Here is a 26244-nt window from a genome sequence, read left to right as displayed (position 1 = left end):
ATTATTCATGGATGTCCCTTACCAGGTTCACAGCCTCATTGCTTGTGTTAGTAATTGGCTCCTAATGTAACACCCGAACTCTTTGGAGTTTAGATCTTTTTGTCATTTCAGACCTAACCCTCCCTGGCTTATGGTTCAAGGGATGTTTTCCTGCTTACCCTTTTTGGCTTTCTCTAGTTCTTTGTCTGCTCTTTCTGTTTTGCTTGGCTTATGAAATGTCATATTTCATTCTAAGCCAACGTGCTGCTCCTATATCAATTCAATTTCAGTCACAGAATATCGAAGAGAGGGCCTAGACCATGATTAGCATGTATAGGCTCTAAGATTGTAGAAAATTCCCTCTAATGGGTTTATAAACAATTACCCATGCTATATGCAGAGTTCTTAGTTTATATTTTCCTTGAAAAACTAAGCAACTTATGGAGATTTTCCTCCTTAACCTCCCCTCAGAAATCAACCACCTGGTGTAACTACCACCACCATTTGATGAAGAAGAAAGCCAAAGTCACCAGCTGGAGCAGTGGTGACTAATAACGCCTTAGTTTCATAGCTGTTACAGTCTCTCAGCTACTGGACTTGCTCACTGTTTCTTCTAGTCCTCTGTCCTTCCAGCATCTGTCATGACGGGTCTTCCTTCAACCACCTTTTCCAGTCTGGTTCCTCTTGGGTTCTTCTGATAAGGATTGCTTAAATGTGGCTTCCTTGTACATCTCTGGCCATTGCTCTTTACGCTGGAAGTATCAAGAATTAAGTACCTATCCTGGGCCAGACACCATGCTAGGCACTGTGTATATATTTTCACACACTGTATACATTATGTACATTATCCCAGGTAATCTTCACCGTGACGTTATATGGGAGATATGAGAACTGAGTTCAAAGAGGGTAGCGATTGGCCAAGATCAATGTAAGATTCAAATCGCATCCACCTAATTCAAAGCCTTGCACTATCCAATATTCCACCAAGTTTCTTCAGGGAAATAATTTCTGCAGGTGGCCCTCATCAAGCACGAGAACCTTCACCATAAGCCCAGTTTTCCCTTTACCTCTCTGTATTTAGCTAATTCTTTTTCATCATATTGCCGAAGCTTATAATCAGGGCTCTCCCTTCAAGAATGAAGACAGTGACCCTTTATAATGGTGACTAGCACTCTCATTTCAATGAACAGATACAGCTTGTGGTGGAATTACCAAACCTGAAACTTAACAAGCCCTCCAACTTCAGCAACATAGCCCCAACAATGGGGAGGCCCTCGTGGCTGGAACACAGGGAGACAGTTGGGGAGAGGTAGCAAAGGGAGCCAGGACCAGTTCATGGACCACCAGTAGTAAGCTATGAAGGCAACTGGATATTTTGCTGAGTTGCAGAGAGAAGTCAGAAAGAAAAAAGAGAAAGAGACACAGAAGTTAGAGGTAAAGCCAGAGGCAGAGCGAGAAAACGGGAAAGAGCACCTTGACTCTGGAAAATGGAATAAGAAGGAGTGGATGGGGCCGGAAGAGGATAAAGAGGGTCCCCATTGGCAAAGGTCACCATTGTATGCATTTCTACCATAAAGGCATTCCTAGCCTGAATCCATCTGCACTCAGCAGCCAGATGAACCATTCTGATACAATGCTTTTATTGAGTCGCTGTCGAAAATTTTCAAAGACTTCCTGTGTCCCCAAATCACTAGCTTTGTGCCTAATGTCTCCTTTATCTGGCTCTAGTTGCCCTTCTCAAATCCATCTCCTTTTCCTCCCCTACATGCAGCTCCTCTCAGAAAGGTCCTCTTACTTCTCAGATATTCAAGCTTTTGCTCCCACTGAGCAGTCTGCAGAGAACTATTCTAAATTAGAAGAGACTAAGAGTCATGGCAACTAACGCAATACGTGATCTTCGATTGAATCCTAGAATTTTTTAAGTAACTGTAAAGAATATTATTAGGAATATTTCAGAAATGTAATATGTTACTGTTTAGTATACTTACTACATATTTTATATAATAGTGTACTTTGCTTTAATATTTAAATAATTATAATTAATATTATTTTATCAAAGTTTCCTGGGTATGATCATTGTATTTTAGAGATAGATAATTAAATATTTAGGTGTAAAGTGTCATGATATCTGCAAGTTCCTTTAAAATGGTTGAGAAAAAAATAGAGGGAGTAGATGTGGTGAGATGTTAATTGGCAAATAATCCGGGTGAAGAATATTTATTCTAAAATTCTTTCAACTTTTCTGAAGATCTGAAAATGTTCAAAATAGAAAGTTGGATTAAAAATAAAATAATAAATAAAGTCCAAGGTAGCACATGTCCTCTATCTGTCACCACCTACAGCTTCCCCGACTGGAAAGTCTGGATCTCTAGACTTTTCAAGATTCTGCTTTGCTTCTGTTGTTTCTTTTCCGCAAGCTTCTTCTCAGCTGCTCCCTCTATTTTTTTCTCAACCATTTTAAAGGATTCTACGCCTCAGCGTAGAATCCAGTGGCCTTCACAGCCTACCACTGGTGGTCCATGAACTGGTCATGGCTCCATCTTCTATCTCTCCCCAGTCCTCTCACTGCATTCCAAGCATGAGAGCCTCCCCATCGTTTCTAGAGCCAAGCACGGGCATTATAACTGGGAAACAGACAGTAAATATATCAGCAGATAAATATAAGATTGGTTTGTGTTAGTGCAAGACGAAAAACAGAGCATGTGCCTGCCTCAAGACCTTTGCACTTACGACTACCGTTGCTGAAACGGTTTCCCCTGGGGTTAGAGCTTGCTTGTTCACTTTCTTCGGGTTTCTATTCAAGGGTGACTTCTTTAGAAATATCTTTCCTAGCAACCCTGTCTAAAACAGTATCCCACCTACTCCATTACTATCTATCTTTTCTTTGTTTTTTTTGTTTATTATGCAAAGCACTTATCACAACTTGACATTATGTTATTTGTGTTATTATAGATTTACTGTTTATCTGCCTGTGTTACATGTCGTTGGCATAAGGTGTGATGGACAGAATGTGGATGATAGTATTGACTGTCCCAGACTAGAGCCATTCTCCACTGGATCTAGCAAGAGAATGGAGAACGTTGGACTGTGGGGCGTGGATGCTACTGTATCCGCATTAGCAAGTGGCTACTCTGGATTTCAGCCCATCCCTGCCCTCCCCAGAAGCCAGCCTTGGCCCCACCCCTGGTAAAATAAGAGGACTAGAGGACTAGACAGGAACTTGGAAACCACTGGGCTGCCACCATTACTATTTTACTAACACGGAAGCTGAAGCCCCAAGACCGTGTGGGCACTTGCCCCTGAGAGCAAGGTGAGCCAGGGCAGAGCGACGCTAAGAGCCCAGGACGCTGACAGAGAATGTGGCTCTCTTCACTCAGCCTCCCAGATCGAATAAGCAGGTTTTCCAACTCACTCTTCCTAACATCTCCTCTTTCTGTTAACTTGTTGGCTCTCCCTTATTTCTTGTCTGCAGCTAGTGCTCAGGGACTCACCAGTCTATCTGTGTTAGGAAGAGGACATTGTTCTACACATTGGGTTTTGCCATGCTCCCTCCCATCCTCATGTCCAAGTCCTTCATTATGAAGGAACAAAGCTCTTTGAGCAGCATGTTGTACAAGGAGCATTTGAGCTGGAATGAACTGGCGGGATGTTGTCGCTCAATGGGGAGGTGTGCTCAGTGTCCAGCTAGTACACCCTAAGAGGTTCACTATGAGATATGTCCTGATAGCTCAGCTTCAAGTTTGTACTAATCCCGTACACACTAGATTACCCAGGAATACACTGGAAGGAAAGGTGTTTTGGTTTCCAGGACACCTGCTTTCATTATTCATGGATGTCCCTTACCAGGTTCACAGCCTCATTGCTTGTGTTAGTAATTGGCTCCTAATGTAACACCCGAACTCTTTGGAGTTTAGATCTTTTTGTCATTTCAGACCTAACCCTCCCTGGCTTATGGTTCAAGGGATGTTTTCCTGCTTACCCTTTTTGGCTTTCTCTAGTTCTTTGTCTGCTCTTTCTGTTTTGCTTGGCTTATGAAATGTCATATTTCATTCTAAGCCAACATGCTGCTCCTATATCAATTCAATTTCAGTCACAGAATATCGAAGAGAGGGCCTAGACCATGATTAGCATGTATAGGCTCTAAGATTGTAGAAAATTCCCTCTAATGGGTTTATAAACAATTACCCATGCTATATGCAGAGTTCTTAGTTTATATTTTCCTTGAAAAACTAAGCAACTTATGGAGATTTTCCTCCTTAACCTCCCCTCAGAAATCAACCACCTGGTGTAACTACCACCACCATTTGATGAAGAAGAAAGCCAAAGTCACCAGCTGGAGCAGTGGTGACTAATAACGCCTTAGTTTCATAGCTGTTACAGTCTCTCAGCTACTGGACTTGCTCACTGTTTCTTCTAGTCCTCTGTCCTTCCAGCATCTGTCATGACGGGTCTTCCTTCAACCACCTTTTCCAGTCTGGTTCCTCTTGGGTTCTTCTGATAAGGATTGCTTAAATGTGGCTTCCTTGTACATCTCTGGCCATTGCTCTTTACGCTGGAAGTATCAAGAATTAAGTACCTATCCTGGGCCAGACACCATGCTAGGCACTGTGTATATATTTTCACACACTGTATACATTATGTACATTATCCCAGGTAATCTTCACCGTGACGTTATATGGGAGATATGAGAACTGAGTTCAAAGAGGGTAGCGATTGGCCAAGATCAATGTAAGATTCAAATCGCATCCACCTAATTCAAAGCCTTGCACTATCCAATATTCCACCAAGTTTCTTCAGGGAAATAATTTCTGCAGGTGGCCCTCATCAAGCACGAGAACCTTCACCATAAGCCCAGTTTTCCCTTTACCTCTCTGTATTTAGCTAATTCTTTTTCATCATATTGCCGAAGCTTATAATCAGGGCTCTCCCTTCAAGAATGAAGACAGTGACCCTTTATAATGGTGACTAGCACTCTCATTTCAATGAACAGATACAGCTTGTGGTGGAATTACCAAACCTGAAACTTAACAAGCCCTCCAACTTCAGCAACATAGCCCCAACAATGGGGAGGCCCTCGTGGCTGGAACACAGGGAGACAGTTGGGGAGAGGTAGCAAAGGGAGCCAGGACCAGTTCATGGACCACCAGTAGTAAGCTATGAAGGCAACTGGATATTTTGCTGAGTTGCAGAGAGAAGTCAGAAAGAAAAAAGAGAAAGAGACACAGAAGTTAGAGGTAAAGCCAGAGGCAGAGCGAGAAAACGGGAAAGAGCACCTTGACTCTGGAAAATGGAATAAGAAGGAGTGGATGGGGCCGGAAGAGGATAAAGAGGGTCCCCATTGGCAAAGGTCACCATTGTATGCATTTCTACCATAAAGGCATTCCTAGCCTGAATCCATCTGCACTCAGCAGCCAGATGAACCATTCTGATACAATGCTTTTATTGAGTCGCTGTCGAAAATTTTCAAAGACTTCCTGTGTCCCCAAATCACTAGCTTTGTGCCTAATGTCTCCTTTATCTGGCTCTAGTTGCCCTTCTCAAATCCATCTCCTTTTCCTCCCCTACATGCAGCTCCTCTCAGAAAGGTCCTCTTACTTCTCAGATATTCAAGCTTTTGCTCCCACTGAGCAGTCTGCAGAGAACTATTCTAAATTAGAAGAGACTAAGAGTCATGGCAACTAACGCAATATGTGATCTTCGATTGAATCCTAGAATTTTTTAAGTAACTGTAAAGAATATTATTAGGAATATTTCAGAAATGTAATATGTTACTGTTTAGTATACTTACTACATATTTTATATAATAGTGTACTTTGCTTTAATATTTAAATAATTATAATTAATATTATTTTATCAAAGTTTCCTGGGTATGATCATTGTATTTTAGAGATAGATAATTAAATATTTAGGTGTAAAGTGTCATGATATCTGCAAGTTCCTTTAAAATGGTTGAGAAAAAAATAGAGGGAGTAGATGTGGTGAGATGTTAATTGGCAAATAATCCGGGTGAAGAATATTTATTCTAAAATTCTTTCAACTTTTCTGAAGATCTGAAAATGTTCAAAATAGAAAGTTGGATTAAAAATAAAATAATAAATAAAGTCCAAGGTAGCGCATGTCCTCTATCTGTCACCACCTACAGCTTCCCCAGTCGCCTCAGCGTAGAATCCAGTGGCCTTCACAGCCTACCGCTTTGCTTCTGTTGTTTCTTTTCCGCAAGCTTCTTCTCAGCTGCTCCCTCTATTTTTTTCTCAACCATTTTAAAGGATTCTACGCCTCAGCGTAGAATCCAGTGGCCTTCACAGCCTACCACTGGTGGTCCATGAACTGGTCATGGCTCCATCTTCTATCTCTCCCCAGTCCTCTCACTGCATTCCAAGCATGAGAGCCTCCCCATCATTTCTAGAGCCAAGCACGGGCATTATAACTGGGAAACAGACAGTAAATATATCAGCAGATAAATATAAGATTGGTTTGTGTTAGTGCAAGACGAAAAACAGAGCATGTGCCTGCCTCAAGACCTTTGCACTTACGACTACCGTTGCTGAAACGGTTTCCCCTGGGGGTTAGAGCTTGCTTGTTCACTTTCTTCGGGTTTCTATTCAAGGGTGACTTCTTTAGAAATATCTTTCCTAGCAACCCTGTCTAAAACAGTATCCCACGTACTCCATTACTATCTATCTTTTCTTTGTTTTTTTTGTTTATTATGCAAAGCACTTATCACAACTTGACATTATGTTATTTGTGTTATTATAGATTTACTGTTTATCTGCCTGTGTTATTATCTCCAGTGTCTATCACAGTGGATGATACATATTTTATATTCTATAAATAAATGAGTGAATAAATGCCTTGCTCTTTATATATCATGCCTGACTGGGTATATGCTAGCTACCCTTTCATGTATACGTATCTTATATCACACATAGTTCTGGAAAGTTACTTTTTTTTTAATTGATTCTTTTTTTTATCATTTGTCTAAGTGACAATAAACATAATCATTCTTATTATAAACTAATTTGAAAAAGTAATTTTCCAATTAATAAATATACACCTATGTAAACTTGTTCTTATGATAAAATAATTATAAAAGCTGCTGGCAATTTTGGAAAGGAAACAAAGATATTTGTTAGTGGCAAGACCAAATGAAAATTTTGATGATTTAAACAAGAAAAACTGACAAGCACAATTCCCCCCATAAGAACACTGGTAAATTACTTTTGATTTAATAATTTTGCCTAAGGGTAATTTCGGGCATCATATACACAAATCCCCCCCTGTGGAACGTGCACAATGAGAGAACCTGTGTTGAAATCCTGGCTCTGTCATTTACTGTTTATAGAACCTTGGCCAAGTTGCTTAACCTACCTGAACCTTTATTTCTTTACCTGTAACATCATTACCTACCATACTTCGCAAGACTATTGCATTAAATAAGATTAAGTACGTGAATGCAGTTTGTAAACTATAAAGTACTGTAAAAATAGAGTCTATTATTTTACCTCTGAGAAAGGCTTGGAGAAAAATAAAAACCTCAAGTACCATTAAAAGTATTAATAAAATTAGCATTAGTACTAGTTATAAAAATGTGATTCTTCCTATACTTATTCTCTAAAGCAGCAATGTCTGATGGAACTTTCCACAACAATGCAAATATTCTATACCTGTGCCATCTAATACAGTAGCTATTGATCACGTGTGGCTATTGAGTATTTGAAATGTAGCTAATGTGACTGGGGAACTGCGTTTTAAATTTATTTAATTTTATTATTTTTAATTTTTATTTATTTTGCCTTTTTGATCAGGTTTTTCTTCAAAATTAGCTGTCCAAAGTGATCTGACCTTTACGAAATAAACAAATTTCAGTTTATGTGGCCGGCTTCTTTGCTTCTGTTGTGGGTTTCTTTTCCGCAAGCTTCTTCTCAGCTGCTGGTTTCTTGCTAGCTGCAGCCTTTATCCCAGCAAAGGCTTCTTTTGCTTCTTGACACCAACAACCTTCTTTCCTTTCTTCCCTACCACAGCCTTCTTGCCTGGAACCCCCTTCTCATCCGATTTGGCCTCTAGCGCTGCTGCTGCTTTATCCACCCAGAGCTTGTGGTTCTTGTCCTGGAGAAGAATGGTGCTCCAGCTCATGGCCTTTGCATATGGGTTTAGCTTCAACAAGATCCTCAGGTTTTTCAGTGGATCTTTCTTCAGGACCCTGTGATGAATCTTTTTGCTTGGTGCTCGGAGGTCTCTCTGGATCTCTAGACTTTTCAAGATTCTGCTAAGGTCTGTACTGAGCATCTTGTGCATGGGAAGGTTGTAGTTACTCTTGAGAGAGGCAGCTTTATACCAGGTGCCATATAGATTATCCAACTTGTGGAAAGCACTTTCTGTCCAAATGCAGAAACGGCCCACATGCCCGGCAGGAGCAAGTTTCAAATGTTCAGTTTGCTTACATTATGCAGAGTAATTCCAGGGATGTTTCTGAAGGCTTTGATGATGCCATTGTTCTCATCTTAGGTGATGCAAGGTCCCCTGCACTGAATACGACCACAGTTTCTCATTTCACACTTGCCAGCTCTCATTCACTGAAAGGCACGGACCTTTTTGATATCATTCCAGGCCTTAAGTTTCTTAAGAAGCCAAACGGCCTCCTTGGTTTTCTTGTAGCCTTCAGCTTTATCTTCAACCACCACAGGAAGTTCAGAAAATTCCTTAATACGATGACCTTTAGACACACTCAGCACTAGTAAAGCTGAGGCAGCCAAGGCAGAGCAGATGGCATACCACTTCTGTGTTGTGTTCACCCTGTGGTGCCAACAGCACCTGGTTTTGCTTGGTGCAAACATGTGACACATATTGCTAAAAGCACCTTGGCCAGAAGATGAGTCTCACAGCCTTGAACTCTGGGAAGTTGAGCCACAGCAATGCCAGGACCCTGCGACTCAGCGCTGGTTTTGATGACCTGCTAATTCACTGACAGCATAGGGCTATCTATTGTTTTTGCACAAGTTGGTGTGAACGAAGTTCACAACATCTAGTAGAACGGGAGTCTTGAACACAGCAGGCCAAGTGACATTTTTTCCAGACGATTCCCCCTTTTCAGAGTACACTCATCAGTGGATGAGCATATGTCACAGTGGGGAAAGGAGGAGGCCACACTCCTCTCAATCGGGTGGCTCCCAAAGGAAAAAGCTAATTTTATTCATTTTATTTCGTTTTATTTACATTTAAACAGTCACACATGGCGGGAGGCTACTGTATTGGATAGCACAGCTCTAGGCATCGCTTCTTCAAATATGTTTTGCAGAAAACTCTTTTTTGGCCCTAACCATGAAGAGATTAGGTTTTGCAAGCATCAAGGAACCCCAGTGATGGAAATCATTGTTTAGAGTGAAGGAAAAAGTGTGGAATGGAGTAAAGACTGGAAGGAAAGGAAAGGAGAGGATGTCATTCTTGCCTGAGGCCATTCTAATTTTGAAACAGCAAATAGAATCTGTCCCTCCGGAATTTCAGTGTCCCTTTTTTGCTGTGAGATCTTCGAAAAGGCATTTAACCTCTCTGAGCCACAGTCTTTTAACTATAAAATAGGAATCACAATGCCTACTTCATAGGATTATTATGAGGCTTAAATGAAACAAGTTAAATCACATAAGTTCCTAACGCAGTGCCCTGCACAAAGCAAGCCCTGAACTCATTCTCCCTTCACTCCTGGAGCATTGTGGGGGGAGCACACTGATTCTCGCATCCTGCTCCAAACCACATCGCTGCTGGACTGCCTAGCCATGAGTGGGGCATCGCTCTAGTTGCATTCAGCCTCAGAGCAGCCCAGGCTGGTGCACATCCACTTCCTTCCCTCCATTCAGGCCTCCTGAATACCCTGACGTCACCTGGCACTTCGCTCTGAAGGTGCCTCGGGGCTTCAAAGACTCCTCTCTGGATTCAACACAAACAATATTCCTTTCGAATATGTGCACAAATCAAAGCGAGGCTGGAAGGTGGGGCCCACACAGGTTCCTGGATGAAGGCTTGGGTGTCCGCTGGGGCAGTTCCACTCTTGCTATAAGCAGGTGGTGGTGGTCCCACTTCTCAAATGTGGCAAATAAAAATTTTAAGCAAACTACTTAAAAACCATAGTTTCTCCCAGGATTATCCAATAGCCCCATGTTTAATTTATCTGTCCCCATAAACCTTCAAAATGCCCCAGAGATCAGTTGCCCGAATCTCAGTTCTTATATTGTCTCTGTCCCCTGGAAGCAGCACCAAACTCCTTTGTCAGACGGTGGGTTCTCAGTGTTCAGAAAGCGTGACCACTGTGTGCGATGGTTTAACAACACAACCGGTTGGTTGCCAATTCTTTGACACTCCTCCTTTGAAAGCTAGGGGCCCTTGTCTTTGAATCTGGGTGGGCTTATGACTGTTTTGACCAATAGACTATGGTGAACGTGACACCATGTGACTTCTGAGGCTGTCATTAAAGCCCATGCAGCTCCCACCAGGTTGGCCGGGACACTTGTTCTCAGAGCTCAAGCAACCACGGAAGACATCTACCCTGAGGCCCTGCAGGATGCAGTCTCACCTGAGGCCATCCTTCACACAGCCCCATCCAGGTACCCGACATGTGAGTGCAGATATCCCCAGCCTTTTGTGTCTTCCCAGCAGAAGCCACGAGAACCATTCCTGCTGTGCCTGTTGGAATTACTGATCAACAGAACCTATGAGCACGATAAAATGTTGTTCTCATACACCACTACAATATGGGGTAATTAGTTATTCAGTAATAGATAACAGGGCCCCAGACTTCCTGATTCCCAGCTCTTCTGGAAAACTGAAATCCATGAACTGAAATGCTCTGACTGTCGGTAGGCCTATGCAGGTCCACTGCTCCTTGTTGATAAAAGGGAGGCAAAGTTGGACAGGCATAAATGTGGTCTGGAGTAAAATTTGCAGAGGAGGGGAGTCAGGCAGGCAGGAGACATTTTATTTTTTTACTTTATTATCATTCTGAACTCTGATCTTTAAAATCATTTTTTTTAAATAAGGAAGAAATCGATAGAGGAACAAGGACATAATATTGATGTGATTTCAGTGGGTGGCTTTTTCAAAGATTTTCACTTTGAAATTTGCTGGTGTTTAAGCTGGGGATTTTTGTTTCTGTTTTTGTTTTTGAGGGGGGGTCATATTTTGTTTTAATGTTTTGCTAGCATTTTCTCTTCTGGTAACCTCACATTCTTCAAGGACATTTTGAGCTGCGGTGTGACTATAATGAAAAATTCTTCATGTCCTTAGAGGGACTTTGACATCTATGGAACAGAAGGAAGAGCTCTGGGCAGAGAGGAGGAAACAAGGATTCACCAACACATCACTTAAATTTGGGCAAATCATTTTAACATCTCCAGGCCTCAGTTTAGTCATTTACAAATTGGATTCAATGATTTCTAAGGTCTTTTTTCTAACATTTTGAAGAGAAAGAAGTTAATATTAATAAAGTGCTTACTACCCTGTGGCAAGCGCCATACTAGGCTCTCTATTTAGATTATTTTATTTAATCTTCAAAAAAAAAAAATCCTAAGAACCAGCATCCCCATTTTGCTTATGAGGATATGTAGGCCCAGTGAGATGCAGGTTTCAGTAGCTGGGCGGTGGAGGGGCGGAATTCCAGAATCACCACGGGCCGCCCCCAGGGAATGCTCACTCACCTTTCTGCCCCCACAGTGTTTCCCACACCTTGTGCCCAGAGGCTTCTGGTTCTTCAGCCTGTAATTCTCCATAGTTAGGAGGGAGGGTCCTAAATACATTCCTTTATACTGTCATCAGCTACTTAAAGTGGCAAGAAACAATAGCCTCTTTCTCTGCTTTCCTGGCAGGGTGACTCTTGGACCTTGCTGAGTCTCTGTGAGTGACAACCAGCGCAGCCCTTCCAACCCGACTGCCCAGGTGCCCTGGGCAAGTCTAGAGGAATCCTGCCGCCTTGCTCTTTCCTGCGCATCTAAAAACTGTTAAGTGGTGTGAGCTTCTGTTTTCCTCTTGACAAGAGGATCCCCTTAACCTTCAATGCTAGGTTATTTGACATATACTCAGCGCATCTGGGACTCAGGGAAGCATGTACTGACCCCTTTCACAAAATAGTAGGGATTCTTTTTTCCCTGCCCACCACATACCTTCTCCGTCACCAGGATGCCGCTGGTCCTTGTGTTTTGATGAAGAGGGATATGCCTATAGAGGGATATATCATGTCCAAAGTCCGTTCTCACACACTTGTTACTGATGCCTGAATCCTGAAATAATCCCCAAATGCTGACTAAGCCCCGCTGCCATTGTCACGGAGAGGGATCATTGAGAATTATAGTATCTAAGAGGAAGGACTGAAGAGTGGTTCAGATGATAGGCTTCAAAGCCAAACCACTCTGTGTGGTAGTTTTAAAATAGCTGTAAACCCTTTGCCTCTCTTATGAGGAATCAGGGATCTATTTTCCCTCCCTTTAACTCTAGCCTGGCCCTGTGATTGGCTTTGACCAACGGAACACGGTGGAAGTGACGCTGCCCATCTCCTCTTCCAAGGTGGACTTTAAAAGGTGTGCAGCTTCCTCTCTTGTGCCTCTTAGAAGCCTGTGCTGTGGAAGAATTCTGACCACCCCGGGACCACCACGCTGTGAGGAAGCCCCAGCCAGCCCCCCACAGAGCTGCTCCTCTGAGCCCTGCTTGAATTTCTGACCCACAGAATCATGAGCTATAAAATGCCTGTGGTTCTAAATCACTAAGTCGTGGTATCGTTCATTAAGCAGAAATAGATAACTGAAAGAGCATAAGAGGGTTGGAGTACCAAACTCACAATAGGGTCGGCATGTGCAATGGGGTCTGAGTGGCAAATCTATAGAGGAGAGGGGCCCGAAGGTACATAGGAGGGAAAGGAGTTGGATGAGTAAAAGGACAGGTGTGAGGGGAGGAAACTCTACAAGATCCAACTATGTCACAGGCCTCTGGGGAAATGCCCTGAATGCTGACAAGACTTGTGATTCTTTCTTCTATGACAGCCCCTGACTGCAGAGAGCAAACCCTTAACTATGGGTCATCGGTCTGAGCTTACCCCAGAGTAACTCAGAAGACTTTCCCAAGGTCTTATTTTATCTTGACAACTCTCATAAAGTTTGTATTGCATTCTATAATTTATTTTTCTATATTCTGATATAAAAAATGATTGAAATTACTTACCAGTTAAATTACTTAGCTTCACCCTACCCCAACCTCTTCAAGGAAAATAGACACTCCGGGAAGAGGGGTCACAGTGAGACCCGATGCTCTGTGTGGCCCCCCAGAACACGTGTGCACCCTGAGGGGAGGGTCGGCCTCACTTCCCTCTGGGGTCAGAGACTTGGGATTTTTCTTCTGAAATCTAGTCATGCATCTTCAGCAGCCAAATCCGGCCTCTCGGTTCCCCACTCCTGTGTCATTCCCAGCATTAGGCTACCCCTAGATTCACAAGGGACCCCATTCGGGAGCGACTCTGTCAACTCCCTGCAGATTCAGATTAAGAACCAGAGTCACCTGACAATCTTATTCTTCCATCTCTGACCGCTCCAGGTCTGCCTCCCATAGTGTGTTTGGAAAGTAAGCCGAGGCGATTCCCAGCCTTCCCCAATATACACAAGTGGTCCCCAAACTTTTTTTTTTGTAGACAGTTCAAACACACACACACACACACACACACACACACACACACACACACACACACACATCTATAGCCTATGTAGATATGTTGACACTTGGAAGCAAAATAGAGGAAAGCTTTTATTATTGTTTGCCATTTGAAAATGATTATCTGGCGGGATGAAGTATATTGAAGGAGACAGCCTGCAGTTAGCATCCCGGGGAAAGCTCCCTTCCCAGACCTGGGTGAGCCTACACCACCTCCCGGCTCCCCGGCTCCCCGAGTGGGGACTGCCTGGTGCCAGACTTGGATGCCTACCAACACAAATTAAAGGAATAGAATTCCTCCTAGACAGTAGGCGGGACTGGGTGAGTGAGAATGCTGAGAATTTTAAAGGGATCATCACCTCAGCAGGAGACCAAAACTCAGCCTCAGAAAGAGCAGCTAGCCCAACAGATGGTCCCCTCCAGTTCAGAAAGGCTTTGGTTCTGGGTTACCGTGAGATTCCAGACGCTGTCTCTCCTTCACCCCACCCCCAATCCCGGCCCAGGGCCTCTGCTGCTCCCCACAAGAAAGTCTCTCTCCTCTCGGTCCTATCAGGAAATGCGGTTGTGCCTTATTTAAAATTGCGAAGCCCGAAAAGGACACTCTGTGGGAACCAAGCTGACCAATCTGTATTCCAAAACGAATCGAGAGGTGGAACTAGGGAGCTACGGTACGAGATTTCCGTTCCGGGCGGTGAACGTGTAGTGGTTGTACGACACTGAGTGTACCAAATCCCACCAAATCGTTCACTTTAAAACGGTTAATTTCATTTTATGTGAATTTCACCTCAATTTAAAAAAGGGGGGCTCTCCTAAGAAAGAGCAACCCTTCTGGAGTCCTGTCAACCAGCACGCGTTTAACACTGGACCTCCGACTCCTCTCTGCTGATGGGAGGTGGGGGAAGGAGAAGCAGTTTCAACGTTCTATGGCTGTTCCGGTTCCTAGCAGGACAAGGACTTCAGCTGACCCCAGAGAAGAGAGAAAAGGAGATCAGCAAGCTGCCCAGTAGGCTAAAATTAACTGACCCTCCACAATCTGGATTTGGCAAGTGACCGAAACTGCTCTTATGTTCCTCCTCTGTGAGCTCAAACATGTCTCATAAGACTCCAGAGAGGAGACCATAAAAAAGATTAGAAGACTCAGGCCAAATCTGGGAACTTTATATTTGAATCTTATAACTTCATTTCTTTCTCAGCCACCGGCTAGTGGTCTCCAGTAAGTCCTTACATCAGGCAATGCAGGATTTTTCTTACTATTTGATTTTAGTTTTTGTCAGATTTTGCCAATTCCAAATAAAAAGAAGAGAGGATGCTGGGAGCATGTACCCTACAAATTTAAAAAGAAAATGATAGAGGTCCCATCCTTTAATTCAACACATTGACTCGATACTTAGAAAATGATACTTTTGGCCCGAGAATATTTTTCCTTTGTGTGTCTATATAAATATGCTTCTTTTTTTTTTAATAGAAAGCACATCACTAATGTCTGAAACCAAACGTGGTTTTGATTGAACCAGACTTGCGTTTATATCTGAAGTTCATTTGCTAACAATAGAACTGGCTTTCTCATTTGCCAACATCAATGTTGACCTGTTTTCACCTAAATTTTATAGATGTCAGAAAAAGAAACTGTTCAGTACTCAGTGGCATACCCTGGCCTTTCTCAGCCACACTTGCTTGCATTTTTGCAGCTCCTTTAAATTCCCCTTGTCACAAAAACTAACAATAAGGTCAAGTATTTCAGTAAGAAATATTGAATTATTATCCAACTTTGTCAAACAGCCAAGAGCCTACGAAAGCTAACCACGAACTGTAGAAGAGAGTGGCTTAACCTCAGGCCTCCGGGCTCTGCCTCCGTTGCACAGGGAAGGGTTTTTTGGCACTGGGGGGCACCGGGAGGGTGGATGGGTGGAATGAGAACTGGACGGCTCACAATCACGTCCAAGCTCCCGTCCCTCAGGAGTGTCTCGTTGCACTCGTTTGCTGCTGCAAAGAGCCAGCTTTGATTTTTCTTGGAGAGGGCTCCAGGCACCCTAACATCTCAGCCATGCCAGCACCATGAGCCTGCCGAGCTCTCCTGATCCCCTGGCCATATCCCTGTCCATCAAGGCTAATTTCTATGACAACATAAACTTCACTGTGTAGCCAATAAACTCAAACCCGATGGAACTTGATGTGGCTAGGAAGGAGAATGACAAACTGGCAAGATGTCAGCACTGGAAATAGAACTCGTTTCACCAGCCAGTGGTTTGGGAGGGGTAGAAATGGATTTATGTCTGTGTGCATGTGTTTTATTTGTTCTAATAACCATAATAAAGTTTCCATTAATCAATAAACTGTCTCTTGCAGAAACAGAAATAAATGCAAACCCCTAAAGTGAGCTTCAGGTAGAACCAGTACTTGACCTCATTTTCAATTTATCACATAGTGGCTAAGGGTATGGATCCTCTGTTACCTCAAGGGATCTGGGCAGGGTGCTTGGGCAAGAGAGAGAGAAGAAAGAGGACTGGCTTTCAGCTGGGCAGGAAAGAGTAGCCTGCAAGGAGGCAGCAGCCCCATAATGGGATGTGAGGGATGTCAAGAAAGCATCACAAGGAAAGTAGGGCCTGCCCTTTGAGTAGGGTATGTGGATTTGGAAGTGAGGTTTTAGTGGTTCCAGAAAACCTCCCTTGAGATGAAAATATGCTGATTCCCCACAGATGAGGGTCAAGACGGGTTCATTTTATAAAAAGGGAGGCCCACAGTACAGGGTTGGCTCGTGTGGACTTGGAGAGAAAGGCAGAGTCCCTGTGAGGTCTTTTAAGGGCGTGGTGGGCCCCAAAGGAGAGGTCTGGAGGTGTGGGCAGAGAAGATCACAAGATTCTGCTTTAAAGTTTTACTGAAGGTCAGTCACTGGCATAGTTCTCATTGAGTTATTTGAATATGTATCCGTCTAGAGAATAAACTTCTCCTAACCATTTATACTTGTCACCCTATCCTATTGAATGCTGAAGGGCCCTATGTGCCAAATTATCCCTCACTATCTCATCAGTGGACTCCAGTCCATTTGGTAGTAGGTCTTAAGCAAGCAATTGGATAAAATATATCTACACCTTGTACTGAAAATTGGGTATTTTGTGTTGTTATCTCTCAACACTTTTTTATACTGATGTCTTCTCTTGTTAAACATTAAGATCTCACATTTTTTCTCTTGTGCTATGTATTTTGTTAACACAGGTATTTCTTTGATATTGAGTATGGTTTTCTGACATATGACCCACCTCCCACAGAGATGCTGATGCTGCTCACCCTACCCCGCCATTCCAACCCTTGTGAAAATCCCTCTTGCTCATCTTCTCAGTGGAAGTGTGATTTGGCAGAATTTGACAGAGCCTAGGGACACTATCTCACTCTCTTTTTCTTCCTGAAGCACTGCACAGTGGGGGTTTGTGAACTCCCTCGTCCTGCCCTGCAGGGGCTGCGGGGCTGCCCTGGCTCAGCTGCAGACTCCAAACGACAAGGAACTGCTCATCCTTCCAGAGCCAGCTCAGCGTCACCTTCTTACCTTGGCCAGGACTTGCCGCCTCCTTGAGGCTCCTCTACCCTCAGTTCACATCTCTGTTATGGCACCTGCTGCATTGTAGTGTCACCCGTAAGTTTATTTCTCTGTCTCTCTCAGCAGATAGCGAACTTCTTGAACGTGGGGATATGCCTAATTCATTTTCATCTCCGTCATTTCCAATAAGTGTTCAATTAGTATTTATTGGGTGACTAAAAGTGCAGCCCCTCCCTTAGGATCAAATGAGAGTGAGGGACTGCGAAACAAAGCGATGACAATTATTCTCTCAAGCAACATAAAGGGTGAAGTTATAAATCCTTCCTCCTCTCAGCCCTCCACCTCCTTCTGCCCCATAAATGGCTTAGCCCTTGTGTCTGAAAATCACCTGGTCCAATAAGGATGATTAACTACATTGTAAGCTTTGTCTGCTAACACTACTCCACCTAATACCTGTGTGTTCCAGCATTACCCCATTGGCACAGTTTTCCTCTTGCATCTTTTATTTTACTTTTTTTTCCCCTCTTTAATTCCCCGGCCCCACGTCCACCCCTGACCTACGGATGTTGCAGTCTCCCCTTAAGAACTGAATCTCTGAAGGCGAGGTGTCTCCTCCCACATGCTCGCAGAGTGCACCCAGGGCTTGGCTCATCCGGGGCCTGGCACCCCGGGGGCCTGGCACCCTCAGCACACTCAGGGGGCCTCGCGCACCCAGGGTATGGTCCGCGGCTCCACCTGGGGCACGACCCCAGGACCTGCATGTGGAGCAGATGTGCTAACTACTACACTATGGAGCCACCCACCTCTTGTACCTTTTAAACTGAAGAGACGTTGCTTATAGATAATTCAGATAGTGAGCAGGTAAAAGGTAAACTTGTGATAAGAAGTCTCTCATTTTTCAAGATTAGCTGTCATATTTTCACTTGTTTAGGTGGCTAGGATATCATGTTAATGAAGTCACAAGTGTGACCTCATCTCTATAGCCGATTTATGAAACAGCAAAGAGTAAGATCTTTGACCACGACAAGGCCATGACCTCTACACTTAGCATTGAAGGCAAGGGAGTCTCTTGTCCACTAAAGGATAATGAACTTGAAGTGTGCTGTCAACAGACAGGCCATCTTTGTGGAGGAAGGAATGGCGCTGATGCTCTTAGACTGAATTGCTCACTCGCTAAGTCAGGCCAGGTCTTTAACTTTACGTTCTGTATGAAGTAACGTATAACAGGACTTTTTCAATGAAGTTAGCTGCAGCATGGTATGGAATGAGAATGTTGGAAATTAATTTTCATGAGTATCAGAAGTTTTACCAGGATCAGCTTTCCTGGGTTTGTAACAAATGGTAATAGGTTCATAAAAACTGGAAAAGTAAATAAGTGTAAGTGCTTAAAGAAAAGATAATGCAGAAGACGCTACTATTATAAAGGAAGAAAATATGTCCTCCAAATGAATGAATATAGGGTCTGCTTTGAAATAGATGTCCAAACCCTGACTTCCCCTCAGCTATCTATAGGGCAAGGCCTCGCTGGGATTGTATTTCCTCATCCTCTACAAAATGGCCATTTTTGCCAATTCTGTGAGAAACAATGGACCTCATTCTCTCTCTTAACGCTAGCCAGACTCTAGCCACACCTCTTAGAACTCCCTGTAATTTCTCCATTTTAAAAGCTACTCCAAATCTGTAGGTAAGAGTTACCACACGGACCCTTAACATACCATCCAGAAGGTAATATATTAGTGTCCACACTTAAGAAGTATGAGAGAGGATAAGTGGCTGTTCAAGGTCACGCATTTAGTTAGTAAGTGTTAAGGATCTAGAACCCAGATCTTTTGACACGTACTGTTTCTTCCTGTCAATACGCCACTCAACCTCTTAATGCAGAGCTGGCTGCATGGCTGTTACAACAGGGAAGAGAAAAATGGAAGAACGGCTTATCCTCTTTTGACTATATGAAAATTGCCCACTTTTTAAATACCAAGTCTCCCAAATATTGTAGTGAAATGAAAGGCTTGTGAGACTAAATATAGATGCCAACTACCTTAAAAATACTTGAGTATTTTAGAAAATGAAAAATGGGAAATGAAATTGGCTATAAGCAGAAATCAAAACTATCTAAATTCTCTCTAGAAACTGATTGTTAACTTTTTAATCTCTGTTTTTGGCAATCGAAAACGTTTATGAATTTGCTTAAAGAGTGGCATGACAAACATCTCTTACTGGGATGGATTGAGTTGAACAGAGATGCTTTCTATTATGCTTTTTCATGATGGCAAGGCTTCCAGCATATTGTTCTGCCTATAGTAGATGTTCAATAAATATTTGCAGAAAGGAGAAAGAAAAGAAGGCAGAGAGGTTGAAAAAGAGGGCGGTCACATCTGTTCTCAGTAAAATGGGATTTCAGTAAAATGAGATATTAATTCTATATATAATAGTAAGTTTAAGGAAATGTCTTACAAAGTGCTTTAAGATACTCGGAGAGAAAGATGCCTATTTAGTTGAAGGGATTTAAACGATTTAGAATAGGGAACGCTGATGCCCCATCAACACAGCGTTGCACATGCCAGGTTTCCTCAGGCCTCAGGGCTCCTAGGTCAGCTCTCTCCATTGCTCAGCACAGCCTCTTAGTGATGCCAGTTCAGATATGTGGGATCCTGGTGCTGTCTGCCTGTTGGGCAGCAAGAAAGACCCTGGGACCACTTCTGGAAAGGTAAGAGTTGGAACTGACAGAAATCTCTTGGCTTGGGTCTTTTGTTAGATGAGGCCAATGCTGCCGAATTAAGTTCAATACCACCTTTTCCAGTAGCAACATTGACATGAAACTTAATACACCTAAATAGAAAACCTTGGAAGAGATGCAGATTGGGGATCGAGGTTGGTGTAGGGTCAACATTTCTGTTCTGGATGTGTCAATGTGTTTTATATTTATGGTTTATGTGATGTGATGTCACCGAGTTCCTTTAGGGAAGGAGCCCGTGGTTAGCCAATTGTCAAACTTAGCCTTGGTGTTCAGTAGAAAAAAAATAGCTTATAAAATGTATAGGAAAATGTTACTTTCGAAGAGCAACACTTTTAAAAGTGTGAAAATAGGATTTTTTGAAAAACCATTCTACTTGAAGCTCCAGCTCTACTGTGACTCAAATTGAAAATTTTATTTATGCCTTTTAAAAATAATCGTCTTACTTATTATGAGTAGTAATAATTAGTACCACCTATTTTATATCTGTTATGTGCTGGACACTTACTAGTCATGGTCATGTCTCATTACCGCATTTACTTCTCATAACCTCTATTACACAGATGATAAAGGAGATTGTGTCTAACATATCGGCTTAGGAACATAGTCTTTGGAATCAGGCAGATCTAGGCTTAAGTCTTAATAGCCTGTAACCCTGAGCAAGTCTGAACCTCAATTTCCTCATCAGTCAAATGGGGATAAAAATAGTACTAATTTCTTCTTAGGTTGTTGGAAAGATTGAGATAAGGCATGTGAAATATTAAGCAAAGTGCCAGAGTCAAGTGTGCAATAAAAGTTAAATATTTTATTAAGTATTTTTTATTATTATTTGATCATAATACCAGTACCAAATGTGACTTTTCTCCAAAAGGAAATTAAAACAATGGCCTTCGGTGCTATCTTAAGGGAGGGAAGGAAGAAAATCATCTTTGGTTCCCATTCCTTTTTCCCCAAGATGTTCATACTAGTGAGATCAGGGTCAAGTGAACTTCAAGGACATCAATGGAGGAAGAAAATAGTGAGAAAAAGATAGCTAGCATGCCCTCCATGCATTGCAGAGGAGGGAATGGCAATTGAGAAAGGAAGTGTCAGAGCTCAGAAGGAGGACGTGAAGATGAAAGATACGGAAGGGGACATTTGGAAACTGATTACTGGTATGAGCCTCTCCACGAGCTCCTGACATCCCTTCCTTCTCTCTCACTCATTCTCCTGCAGCCCTTAAGGAGCAAAGCCCCAGGGAGAGAATGTCAGAGAGCTGTATGGATCCCTCCCACAGGTGCCCCTTCCTCTGGGATGTGACTTCCGGGGCATTCTGAGGTTCTGAGGTGGCATGAGCCTGCACCACTGGTCGCTATTTGCTTTGGTCAGCCTGGCCCCACAGAGCCCCACAGTGGCTCTGGCAGCTCCCTAGAAAGGAGGAAAGCGGGAACTTGCATGTGTGGTATATTCTAAAACAAAATAACAACTGAGAGATTTGATGGACTCTGACAGGGGGAAGAAGGGAGTGAAAAAGATGGAACAAAGATGCCATTTTGAAATTACTGGCTCGTGTTCAAGATTTCACTATTTTCTATGGCAAGGAGTAAGTAAAAAAATTCCTTCTATTGATGAGTATTTTTCTACAGTCATTGAGAGCCAAAGGGTTCGGGGCTTCCGACTTTCCCCCTTGGGGAACCTGTAAGCCAGCCCTCTGGATAACTTAGAAAATGGCTGGATGGAGAAGGCAGGAGGCTCACAGGCCCCCAGCAAGCAGCTCGGATGGGGAACGGGTGCAGGAGGACACACTGTGTTTTCAGTTCGGATTCTGTGATCTTTCTGCCAAACAGGGGTTTACAAAGCAAAAATCTCCAGAGAATTCTCATACTTTCTGGCTTATTCTCCTGGTGTTCATCTTAACAGGAATCAGCTGTTTGCCTTCTCACTTATACAGCATGTTGCCGAGGAGAATTTAGCATCTGGTCTGGCTATTATTAAAAACAAGAACATCCTGCTCTGTTGGGAGAACAGCACCACTGGCAATAAAAGGACAGAGATCATTTGCATTCAGAATTCCAGAGATGTGTTTTGGTTCAATATCTGCTCTCCCTCCTCCCCGCAAGGCTTTCATTTTAAAATTTCCTGACGCATCCATCATTTGCATTGTGGTCTCCTTTTTCTGAAACAGAGACAGAGGGTACTTTTTCCTTTCACTGGGAGACTGGAATCGCTGCAGTTGTTCCAAAACTGACCCGCTCCTGCAGTGTGATAAAGTTGAACTACCAGAGGAATTTTTGATTTTTTTACATTTTACAACTGCGGAAATGAAAAAGTAAACAAGACTGGGACTGCATCGGTATTAGGCTCCAGCTTTTTGTTGTTGTTTTCGGCTTTTTCTTTTTTTAAGTATTGGGCTGGGAGCCTGAAGGAACCGTATAATGTGAAAACGCTGAGAAGTTTTATTAGCCAATAAAAAATCTGAGTTCCTATTAACCACTTAACTCCTTGCTAGAGTTTCACACTTGCTTCTTTCTTGCATCTTTCTCTCCTTCTCAAGCCCACGAGGAATGAAAGTTGGTCCCTGAGTCTTTCCCTACACAACCCAAATTCACAGTATGTGTTCCAGAAGTCATAGTGGAGAATTATATCCTCCGCATTTCTCATCTATGAAACCACTAATAAGAAGATCTCGATAAGGACCCAGAATTTTTCTGTGCCCCCAAATCCACACACAAAAAACAACATTTTAAACACACATCTAAAAAAGAGAAAAGTCACTGTGATTTTCAAAATAAATATTAAGCGACCGCTGAGGAAGACAGAATCTGGCTAAGGCACTATTGGAATAGGTTGCGATGCCTCAGAAGGCTCCTCTCATTTGGAGGCAGAAGAATAAAGAGAAACTCGCAGAGAAACAGAAAGTGAAACTGGTCAGATTCGCTGCACAGTCAGAGATGGATGGAGTTATAAAAAAAAAATGACCTAATTTAAAAAGGAAAGGATGTCAAAGGAGATTGAGATCATTGTATTAATTCCCACACCATTATGCGTGTCACGTGGTTTTATTGTTTCCTTTTTGCCGTTTTAAGAAAATAAATTTGCATGGTTACATCAATCCATCATCCAGTTGTGTTTTGGGAGTTGCTGGTACCCCCATCTCTCAAAAAAATAAAAAAAAAATAAAAAAAACTCCTAAAGCTCTGCCACTATGTCCTGTATCTCCCAATTCCCCTAAGCCTACTATATTTTCTTTCCATTTTCTACAGTCCAACTAACTCAAGTACTTTTGGTTCTCCGGGAGAAATGTCCTAAAGCCTAAGGAGTACAGGGTCACGTGAAACTTGGCTGCCGTTTTGCTTTCTCATTTCATGTTGCAGAGACAAGGCTACTTCTTGAGGGGCTTGTGTGGAAGAACTTTCTCTCCCCGCCTCCCACGTTTTTTGTTTGTTTGTTTGGTTGGTTGGTTGGTTTTTAGCATTTTTCTATATGGTCTCGATTTCTTTATAATGACAAGTGTGTGTGTGGGGCGGAGGGGTGGAATTCTTCCCTTTCTGTTGGCTATGGAATGAGACAGAATGATCTGGGATGAAAAGATAGCAATCAAGAATTGAGCTACATTTGCAATGCTGAAACATAGAGCAGGCTTTCCAGAAAACCCCACTAAGTGTCCAGACTTTATTGAAACAAGATAATAAGAAAAAAAATTAAAATAAGTTTTAGTAAAAGTTAAGTGAGTTCCCAGAAACTTGATCCTTCTGCCTTCCAACTGCTGAGCATGTCTGAACAGCAGGGCCAGCTGAGTCACAAAAAGCTTTTGAATAAAGCTTTACAAAAATTCATAATAACCCCTTCTTAAATATCAGCTTCACTATGCTCCTGACATGTCAGGGAGCATCAGTGTCCCTTGTCCTCTCTAGATAACTTATTTGAAGAAGAGTAATTGCTTCTTCACCACCTGCAAGACGAAGGTGGTGTTTCTGCAGAATTTGTAAGAATAACGAACACCTGAGCCAAGTAAATGTGTGTCAAGAAGCATGTGTGCGTGTACACAGTGGGCTTCATTTTTCCCTGAATGACTACTCAGGCACCTCTCTCCATCCCTTCACCCTCCTCCGTCCCTTTAGGCGCGTGCACGCACACACCTCTTAAGATATATTACATTGAAGTGGATCCTTTTCATTGCTAAATTTTGACTCATAACTTATTTTAAAACTTCACTTCCAAGCCCTTCTGACTGAATAGCTACTGCTGAGAAACTTGTGGGAAGTCACAAAGAGTGCACAGGAATAGTTGTAAGAAGGAGCAATTCCTTTGTCCTTGCTCAGAGATCATAATTTAAATAGAAGGCAGCAGCTATCCATGTCTTGGTTCCTACCTGGCCTCTCTTAAGCACCTTCTTCAGGCCCAAGGAGGGAGCCAATGAAAGAAGAGCAGAGGTGGGTAGAAAACAAATTGGAATAGTCAGGTGTACCTAGTCCTAGTGTGCAGGCCAGCTGTCTCACTACTTGCACATCCTCTGCACCAACACCTGGGCAGCTCTCACTGAAGGCACCCTTTTCCTGGCCCCTTAGGTGCATGAGTTTGCCTGGGATCTCATGTGCTCTCTAAAACCGTGGCAGTCAGTTGTGTTGTCCCCAGAAAAACTTAGGGGACAGTCTTATCATATAAGCCTCCTACCTTTTTAGAAGCACCCCCCAAACCATCATTTCCTAAAACTGGTCTCTAAAATGATTTTTTGAATGATGGGAACAGAGAGGTCAGTTGCCTGGATTGCCTACTGTTTACCTGATAATCTAGGTAGGGTTGTTTGCTTAAATCAGACACTAGTACCTCTATTTCTATGCTGGCTCACGGCTGTGTCATTATTGTTAACCACCCGTTTCCAGAGGGAATGAAAAAATAAACTCATGAAGTTCTGTAGGCCCCTCTCACTCACTGACTGTGAATGAGGGCTTCCCCACCTCCTCTTTTGCCTGTTCGCTGTTTTCAAATCCCATAAATATAAACATGTGGCTCTTCAACCGCATCTGTAGATAATAACTTCAGGGGGCTTCCTGTTTACATGGCAATACCCATTTCCCAGCCAAATAAACTCTGCGACAGAGAGCTGAGGTGTTTATTGGGCCCGTCTCGGCTGGGACTGAGTTAACAGGAAACACCCACTCTCAAAGAAATGTCTGATGATTAAATATTTGGGGGGCAGGGGGCACAAGAGGTCAAAAACACTAAGAAATTGCTTTCTTCTTCTGTCTGTCGTTTCTAGTAAGAAACAGAAGCAGCCATGATAAATATGGACAAGGAGCCCAGGCCTAACAAAGCCCACAGCTGTACTGTTTACTGGCTACACAGCTGTGATGTGGGAAGGAGGGACCAAGTACAGATGGGAAAGCCAGGAGCCTCCTTCACAACACATCCAAACCTCAGGGTGCCATCAGATGAAGGGATGAAAAAGGTTGATGTACATCCATCATTCAGTCCTCTGCCTGCCTATAATGTTTTAATGAGCAAAGTTTCTGCGCACCAGATCTGTCAATAAAGCCCAACTTAAGAATTTAGAGACCCTCTAGCCCTGTGAGTCTCAATAATTGGGGGTGGGGGGTGGGGGGAATTTTTCCTCCCAGGGGACATTTGGCAATGTCTGGAAACATTTTTCATTGTCAGGACTGGGGTGGTGCTATTGGCATCTAGTGGGTAGAAGCCAGGAATGCTGCTAAACATCCTACAATGCACAGGATAGCACTCGCTACACACACACCAAAAAATTATCCAGCCTGAAACGTCAGTAGTGCCGAGGTCTAGCTCAGTGCCTTTCCATAAACCAAGGAACTCAGACTCGGAAGAGTAAAGTGATTGGCCTGAAACCATGCTGCTGACAAACCTGGGGAGGAAAAGAACACCACTGTGCCCACCTCCACCTCCCATGCGATACCTTTTAAAGTCACACAGATGTTTGATTTAAAGAGACAAATAAATATACATCTCCAAAGAGTTGCAAACAAATGTCCTAGCCTAGATTCACCCAAGTGCTTTTAGGCTGTCTCCTAGTCTCAGAAAATAGCTGTTTCCATGATTTCTCAGAAAACTCAGTGCCAAAGGGCTGAGAATGAGCAGATCTTCTTAAAGGAAGCCTCTGACTCTAGGGCGATATGGGCCATTGGCCAGTCACTGAGCTTCTCTGCATCATGGTTTCCTGGTCCCTCTTTTAGAACTGTGGTTAGCCGAGGCGTACGGACAGCACAGGACATAAAGAAAGCCACCACTCTACTCAGGCCCTCAACCTCATCACAGGGGAGGGACTTACCGAAAACAAACAATGGCCCAGAAAAAAAATCTGCAAACTATA

At 43.0% G+C, this 26244-nt stretch overlaps 1 protein-coding gene and 1 pseudogene across 2 annotated transcripts in view; both read right to left on the bottom strand.

Annotated features, from left to right (window-relative positions):
- RUNX2 (runt related transcription factor 2) overlaps positions 1-26244 on the bottom strand; it is a 232732-nt gene that overhangs the window by 82000 nt on the left and 124488 nt on the right. The window lies entirely within an intron of this gene.
- LOC105288539 lies at positions 7847-11735 on the bottom strand (annotated as a pseudogene).

The sequence above is a fragment of the Pteropus vampyrus genome, unplaced genomic scaffold (assembly GCF_000151845.1).
Source record: "Pteropus vampyrus isolate Shadow unplaced genomic scaffold, Pvam_2.0 Scaffold18, whole genome shotgun sequence".
NCBI classification, from domain to species: domain Eukaryota; kingdom Metazoa; phylum Chordata; class Mammalia; order Chiroptera; family Pteropodidae; genus Pteropus; species Pteropus vampyrus.
This window is presented reverse-complemented; position numbering and strand designations above follow the sequence as displayed.